The sequence below is a fragment of the Scomber scombrus genome, chromosome 11 (assembly GCF_963691925.1).
Source record: "Scomber scombrus chromosome 11, fScoSco1.1, whole genome shotgun sequence".
NCBI classification, from domain to species: domain Eukaryota; kingdom Metazoa; phylum Chordata; class Actinopteri; order Scombriformes; family Scombridae; genus Scomber; species Scomber scombrus.
In genome coordinates this window covers 12,295,038-12,303,141 of record NC_084980.1, presented here as the reverse complement: position 1 = coordinate 12,303,141, position 8,104 = coordinate 12,295,038, and positions in this window count along the sequence as shown.

The window sequence follows — 8,104 nt, the reverse complement described above, 5'->3', positions numbered from 1 at the left end:
TGTGTGTGTGTGTGTGCGTGCATGCGTGCGTGTGCATGTGAAACGAAGAGAGAGGGAGGAAGAGGAGCGAGACAGAGAGCAGAGAGAGATCAAAGCAGGGGGTATGTTTTTGAATCTCTGTGTGGGAGGTGAAGCCTCACCTACCCAGAATGCCTTGCCTCACTCCTTACAACCCACTCAGGTTTTTAGGAGCATCACTTCTCTATGCAGCGAGCAGATGATGATGCTGCCTCTCCATCAGTCATCTCCAGCTATTCTCAGAGAGTCTGGAAACAGTGACTTGGTGTGAACCTGCAGTCAATCTCTGACATCTCCCACGTACAGTATAACATGTGCGTTTCAATCACAGGCTACTGGCAGTGCAGAGTACAAAAAATCTACAACATATCAACAGAGACGCTGGTTTTCATCTCACTATAGAATATTATAGTCAATTGGATCAGAGCCCATCCCCCCTTTTGTTCCCAATCTCATGAAGGGATCGAAGTGTCTCTTTTAAACTCAGCGTGAGAAGCTGCAAACAGATGTCTGTCTGTCCACACAGAGAGGATGTCGTGCCCCCTCAAACAAGGATGAAAAGCCGTGAAAGTCTCTGTGTTGCGTTGTGAGTGTCTTAAGGCAGTGTTTATCTTTGGCAGGCTGAAGAAAACAAAGCCATCGATTTCTAATCCTAATCCCCTTGTACTGCTTCTCTCCTATTGATCATCTATCCATCCTTAATGAGATGGAGGGATAGAGGAATGGAGGGCTGATGAAGGACAAAACTGTCTGTGCCAGGGTGCTGCCGTCTTTTTCCTCAACCCATCTCTTTCCAATCTGTCTCTCGTTCTGGGGACTTTCACTAAATTGACATTCTTTGTAATGGAATGGAAAATAAATGATGTGTGGTACTTTTGTAGAGGTTTATCAAACATGGAAGCTTGCAGAGCTGTGGAGGTTTGCCTAAATATTGAAAGTGGATGACACAGATGAATGCACTAAACACACAGAAGCATATGCATGCATACACAGCGAGAGGGGATTGAGTTCAGTCCAAACACCAGTAATGATACGCCTGTGTGGTACTATGTCACTGAGTCTCTGATAATAAGCATTTCCCTTCTGCTCTGCATGTAGACCATCTTAGAATCATGATTTCATTCACCTGATCTAAAAAACAAAGGTTATTGAAGTTCCCTTTAGCTTGTACTTGTACCTTTGCATCTTCTCTCATTGGTCTGTGTCACAGTAGAGTTGGTTTTATGCTCATTTTAAGTCAATATTATCAGTTTTAGAGGTTTAGTCAGTCATCTTCATTGCTCTTATAGTGTCTATTGTTGGATTAAGTATATATACATTATGTAGATATGGTGGTGGATTTTACAGGTAGAGCAGATACTACATGACTGTTGACTATCTTATCTTTGGGTCAAAAAATTCAGTTGAAACAAACCATTGAGCAGATGTTGGAGATTGTATTTCATGAAAACAAAATCATCATTGACATCCTATTTGTTGTTTTAACGTCATCAACACCAGGATCTCAAATGGATAGGAAAAATAGTATGTTACCTATGCAAAGAAAATTGTAAAATTTATATATATATATATATATATATATTTATTACCAAAACACCTGAGAGGTGTTGCTTTAACTGATGAACCTATAGTCAATTATCATCTAATGCTGCAGTTCCCCTCCAGCTCTATGGAGAAATGTGGGCGTCGTTTAGCTCATTGTTTTAGTTTTAAAGCTCACAGCTTGACTTGTTTGGTTCAGTCTCATGGCTGTCACCAACCTCATTTTCTACAGTCAGGGCCAGATATTTCCCTTAGAAGTAAGTGGAGATCAAAATAGAGCTTAAAGGAGAGTTAATACATTCACATTGCCAGGTAGCCAGGAACATGGCTCCAAATGCTAATGTTGCTCTGTGTATGCTGGATGTGTAAATAGGCAACTGCTTGCTAACATGTTCACAACTTTATATGGTGATAATGTTAATAGCTTGTTCCACTTCCCCTAAGTGGCTAAAAATAATACACTATTTCTTTAAACCTGCATTAACTGATTTATGGCCACATTAGGGGGCAGCGGAAAGAAATTGTGAACACAACACAAAGTTAATATGACAATATTATCAGTGTGATCGTGTTTCTGTCCACCTGATAAATGTATAAATTATTTTGGATCTGCCTTTGGTCACTTTCAACTCCTGAGGGGAATATCTGGGGGTTTTTAGCTTCTGAATGCCTCTCCATGTTCATTAGCTAGTTGCTAACTGTGTCTGTTTGGTGCTGAGCAGATAGTGTTCAGTAGGTTTTTAGAGCTTTTTCTCAGAAAACAGCTGCCTGCTTTACATGATAACAACAGTGGTTAGGGTGACCCAGACAAACAATGAGTTGAAACTAAGTGTAAAACTAAAGGGGGCTGCAGAGTCACTGATAATTCTCTCTAGGATCCTCATGTCAAGCAACGTCTTTCACATTAGACATTGTCCTTTGATACATTGTTATTCTGAAAAATAACAAACTTTTTGGCAGTTAATTAGCAGTTTGGCATTCAATGTCTTGATCGAGGACACCTTGACAGCACACACTTGCTGGCACAGAGATCTGATTCTCTGCAGTTTTTACTTAAAGCTCAAGGGCAAGTTTCTGGTGAAGAAAAAGATCTCATTTGAATTCTTAGTTTTAATTTCCCTTTTAGGGTTTTTTAAATGGAAGACCAGATTCTAGTTCTAATCTTCATAATTTATGTCAGTGCCCAAATTCTGTATAAGACAAATAACTAGAATTATATGTAAAATAACAAGAGTTCCTCTCCTTGTTTCTGTTAAATACAGTCAAACATTCCATTGCACTGACAAATTCTCATGGCACTGACAAATGAATGCTTGACCCTGTGATCCTGGGTTTTTCTGACACTATGACCACAGCATGATTTGAAAGGAGCCATAATTTAGTTGATTGAGCCATTTGAGGGGAACAAAGTCAACTGACCATGACCCCTGTGAAAGGAATTGTTCTGTAGACTTACCTAACCTGGACAGACACAATGTCAAACACTGAACTAGACTTCAAGGAATAGAGAAAGGTTTATACATTTATTAGAAGGATAAACTCTTTGAGATGAACCATCTTGTTTTCAAGGGATCCTTAGCACAAATATATAGAAATTATAGTATATAAAACAAAACAACATGAATACACTATACACGCAGACAAAAGCTCTCCCAGGCCTAGTCACTTCCACACCCATTGATTTCCCCCAAAATACCAAAATACATACAGTGAATGTACATTTATCCATACAAAGCTATATGCATATACATGCACCTACACATTAAAGATACATTATTTCTAAGTCTCAAATTTGATTACAAGCAAGATCAGGTTGTTAAGTAAAAAAATAAAAATAAAAATAAAGGAGGCAATAGATCTAATTGAACTTATCAGGTTGTTCCAATCAGATGAAACTTTAAATTTAAAGGCACATTGCCCAATGTCCTTAAAAATTCTAGGGACAAAGAAAAAAGAATACTCAGTATGCCGCAGACTACAGCTGACCTATATGGAATTAAACATTGTTTTAAGTAAGAAGGATAGTTAAAGAAAATGCATTTAAAAATAAATTGCAAACAGGCAAAATGTCTTCTGGATTTAGGTGTTAACCGATGTAACGACTCATACACAAAACAGCGATTGGTTCTATAAGGACACCACATAAGACATATGGGTCAATGACGTATAAGGATTTTCAACAACTCAATTTTAAATAATAAAAACAAGCATATCTAATGCAGTAGTTCAAACATTCAGAATGTTGTGTACCTGACAATTCATATTACAATTTGAAAGTGATTTTAGTGGGGGTTTTTCAAAATTAATTGGCACTGGCCTGAAAAAAAAGTCATTTGGTGCGACCATGATTCATCTTGAAATGTCTTATATAAATAAAAGACCATCATTTACAAAGATTTAAAAAAAAAAATGCAAATACTTTGTTTCCAAACACTTTATATTACTGAAAACTTGTAAAAAAAAGATGTGAAGCGTGTTAAGTAAATTCATTTATTTCAAGATGAATCGTGGTCGCACCACATGACTCTTTTTAAAGGCCAGTGCCAATTAATCTTGAAAAACCCACTAAAATCACTTAATTTCAAATGTATAATATGGAGCTTCAGGTACACAACATTCTGAATGTTTGAACTACTGCATTAGATATGCTTGTTTTTATTATTCTACAATTGAGTTGTTCTAAATCCTTATACGTCATTGACCCATATACAGAGATTAGCTTTGCCTCTGAGGTATTTTGATGAACAATATCTGCATAATTTAGTATTGGTAATATTAATTGTGAAAAAAATATTTTCATGAACTATAGGTGAAACAATTAATAGAACAATATAAAATCCTGCTGCTATTTATTTGCTTTATCACTCAATCAATATGGGGCTTAAGAGGAAGTTGAGAGAGGCCAGAGACCTAAATATTTAAATTCCTTCAATTTCTCAAGTGGTGCCCAATCTAAGAAATTAACTGACTGTAATGTACAATGACAATAAAGGCATTCAATTCAATTCAATTCAATTCAATTCAATTCAATTCAATTCAATTCAATTCAATTCAATTCAATTCAATTCAATTCAATTCAATTCAATTCAATTCAATTCAATTCAATTCAATTCAATTCACTTATTGGTTAAATGCAAAGATTTAGGTCTAATGCCAAACAACATACTATAAGAAGTCTTCTAATTCTTCTAACCATTAAAAGAAAGCCACTTTTGAGTGGCATCAAAAACAGACTGTAAAGTACATTGAATTTGTGAGAAAGAGCTGTGAGATCAGAGCATCCTCTGCATATAATTAAATATGACAATCAGAACAGATTTGGCGGACATCAATAATAAAAATGGAGAACAGCAATGGCCCTCAAGATGAACCTTTAGATATCCCTTTTTCCATAATCATACAATCTGACTGACTGCCCTGATAAGAGGCACATTCACATCTGTGGTACAGATATGAAGGAGGAGGTAGTGATCAATCATGTCAAAAGCCTTAGTAAGATCTATAAATATTGTGCCAGTAAGCATGTTGTTGGCCAATGAAGAGGAAACATCACTGGTGAACTTTAAAATAGCAGTGGTTGTAGAGAAGTAAGCCTGAAAGAGGATTGATCTGGAGACAGGATGTGGACGTCATTAACATATTGAGATCAACATATTGAGTAACTCTGCATCTTCTCAAATACTTTTGCTATACTGTTGCTATAATGGAAATAGGTCTACAGTTAGGAGAAGGAGCTACCACATATAGGTATTCAATGAAATATCAGAATAGGGAAATTCAAAAAAATGTGAACTGCAGATAGGGGAAAATGCTGGCTGATGGCATTAGCAATTATAGAGAGATCATTAACATTGAGATTGTTATTAAGTCTAATATAAGTAGTGGAGCTTTTGGTGGATTTATTGATTATACTGTTGATTCTCATCCAAAACTGTTTACGGTTATTAATATCATTAGCCCAACAGTCCTCATAATAATAATATGTACCGTTTCTTATTTTGGTTATACGTATATTCTTTAAATGTTTATATGCATTCCAGTCAGCAAATCTTTTATTGAGCATTATTTTTTACTAGGCCTTATCCCTCTGTTTAAAGAGACTTATAAATTCCATTAAAAAAAACATTAATGTTAAAGTTGGTTATAAGTGCCTACAACTCAAACGCATGCTGTGCCATCATTACAAATGAATGATATAAAGAAGAAAAACACTCCTTAGATGGAGAGAAAGAATGAAGATTTATTACCTGTGGAGTTATGGTGATTTCATGAAAATATCCCAAATGAATGACCAGCATATTCAGCTCACTCATAACTCTCAGTGTGGCAGGATAGAGTGGAGAATATTTGATGTCCATGTTTTGGAACACCTGCTGTTGAAGTCGAAGATCCTGAGATGGTTTTTGTGTTGTTTGCACACAGACTTGTAGGATTAATGTTAATCACGGTAGTATTCCTTTTGGGATCATTGGTAAATAAATCTGATGTGGGAGGTTCATTCACTACACCCCACATTCCTGAAGAGTCACCTCTGGGAGCATCTCATATCCTGAACTTAACCTGAGGTAGCATCATGATGAGGAAATAAATAAGAGAATGACTGAATTGTAGGATTACAACTTTAGGAGCTTTAAACGAAAACAAAGTTTTACAAAAACATTTCTTTGGTTGCTGTGCTTTGGAGAAAATTGAATGGTTTTGGATAGATAATGCTTGTCACCACAAAAATGACACCCTGGGGATGTTTCTTCCTAAGTGTGTGGTAATGGCTGCAGAAGAAGTCATTAATAGCAGGCTAATGTGTGTCAGATGCTGCCTGTCCAGCAGCAGCAGCAGGGGAGAGAGAGCCAGGACATGAGTGACTGGCCAGCATAATGAGAGGGACAAGGCCTGCCAACTTGGGCAGCTGCTTCACTAGTAGGACTGAGTGTTCTGTGTGTGTATTTGTGTGTGTGTGCGCACAGATATGTCTCTTCTTGTTTTCCTGTACTCTCTCTGCTTCTTTTCTCAATGTATTCCTCATCAGCAGCATCTAGAAATACAGCCACACACACATTCTCAGACATACACACACTTAGAGACAACCTCATCAGGGTTACCGTGGGAATGCCTGTGGCATTATGTCAGTCATTGAGGTGATGCCTTTAATCCTGAAACAAATCTAGACTTTGTGTTGTGTGTCTCTGGCTGTGTGTGAGTGAGTGTGCCCGTGTGTAAAACTCAATCTCACACCCATTAGATTATGGCTGGCCGCGCAGCAAAGACACCCCACCGCCACTCCCACATGGAAGAGCAGGCAGGATTAGCCAGCTCTATACCCGCCCTAATCTGGGGACAAAAACCCACAATCGCCTCCCACTGAGACATGGAGACAGAAAGATTCAATTTGATCTGCCCTTCTCAATATAACAAGAATGTCTTTTGGGGTTAAAATTACTACTGCTCAGTCTACCATCAGTCAATGTGGATTCAGCCCTAAACTGTGTCCTTTTTATCTCTTTGATCGATCCTTTTTATCACAATTTGGAACACCTACCCGCTGCGCTCAATGGAAGTAAATGCAAGTGCTTTTCCATTTGTGACACTATGTCAAGGCATATAACACAAGTCTCCAAGTGTTCAGAGGATTGTAAAAATGAAGAGATCAGAGTGTAGGAACACCTCTCCGTTACAAAATCAATCATATAAGACTATACAATGATGTACAATGACAATAAAGGATATTGTATTCTATTCTATTCTATTCTATGATATATCATACAAACATTGGGTAGTTTCATAATTCAACACATGGTTAAGTCTGCCACAGTCAATTCTGAGTTTAACTACACATTGCTATTTTCTACAAGAACAGATGCCTTTCTATCACTTTTCAAGTAGAGTTCAGTGTGTGATGCATCATTACAAAAGGCTACCTGCTTAATGTGGTGTCAGTGTCTCATTATTTGATAGAAGCTGCCTGTTTCATTGCCCTGAGCCAAACTGACTATCTCTCTTCTTCTTTCTGTCTCTTGCTCAGAGGCATCTGCCTCATTAACCACCATCAGCATTTTGTTTGCTGTGTGATTTGGATGTATTGGGAGTGAGGCAGGGGGTGGTATTTGTGTTTGTGTCTGTGTGCACGCAACTCTCATTAGGCTGGAAAAAACATTTTTGCCAGAATACATACGTCCTTTATGTATCAAAAGATTCCTCCAATCATCTCCCTGGTGTGCATGTGTATGTATGTGTGTGTATATATATATGTGTGTGTGTGTGAGTGTGTGTGGCTGTGTGTGTGGTAGTGTAGTAGGAGACAGATGTTTGCTGATTCGACAAGTTTGCACTGCAAACTCAGCTCAATTTAGCCAACTAAAAACATGATGCCACACAGACGCTCATGGTGACAGCCCACTTTTAATTTTCTCTCCTTTTAATTCAAACTCTTTCTCTTCTCAGTTTCCTCGCCTAGTCTTTCTTTGCTCTTTCTGCCTGTCCTTTCTTTCACACACAAAGCCAGCAGTTTCAGTGTCATTATACCAGTAGCATTTCAGCTGGGTGTTCT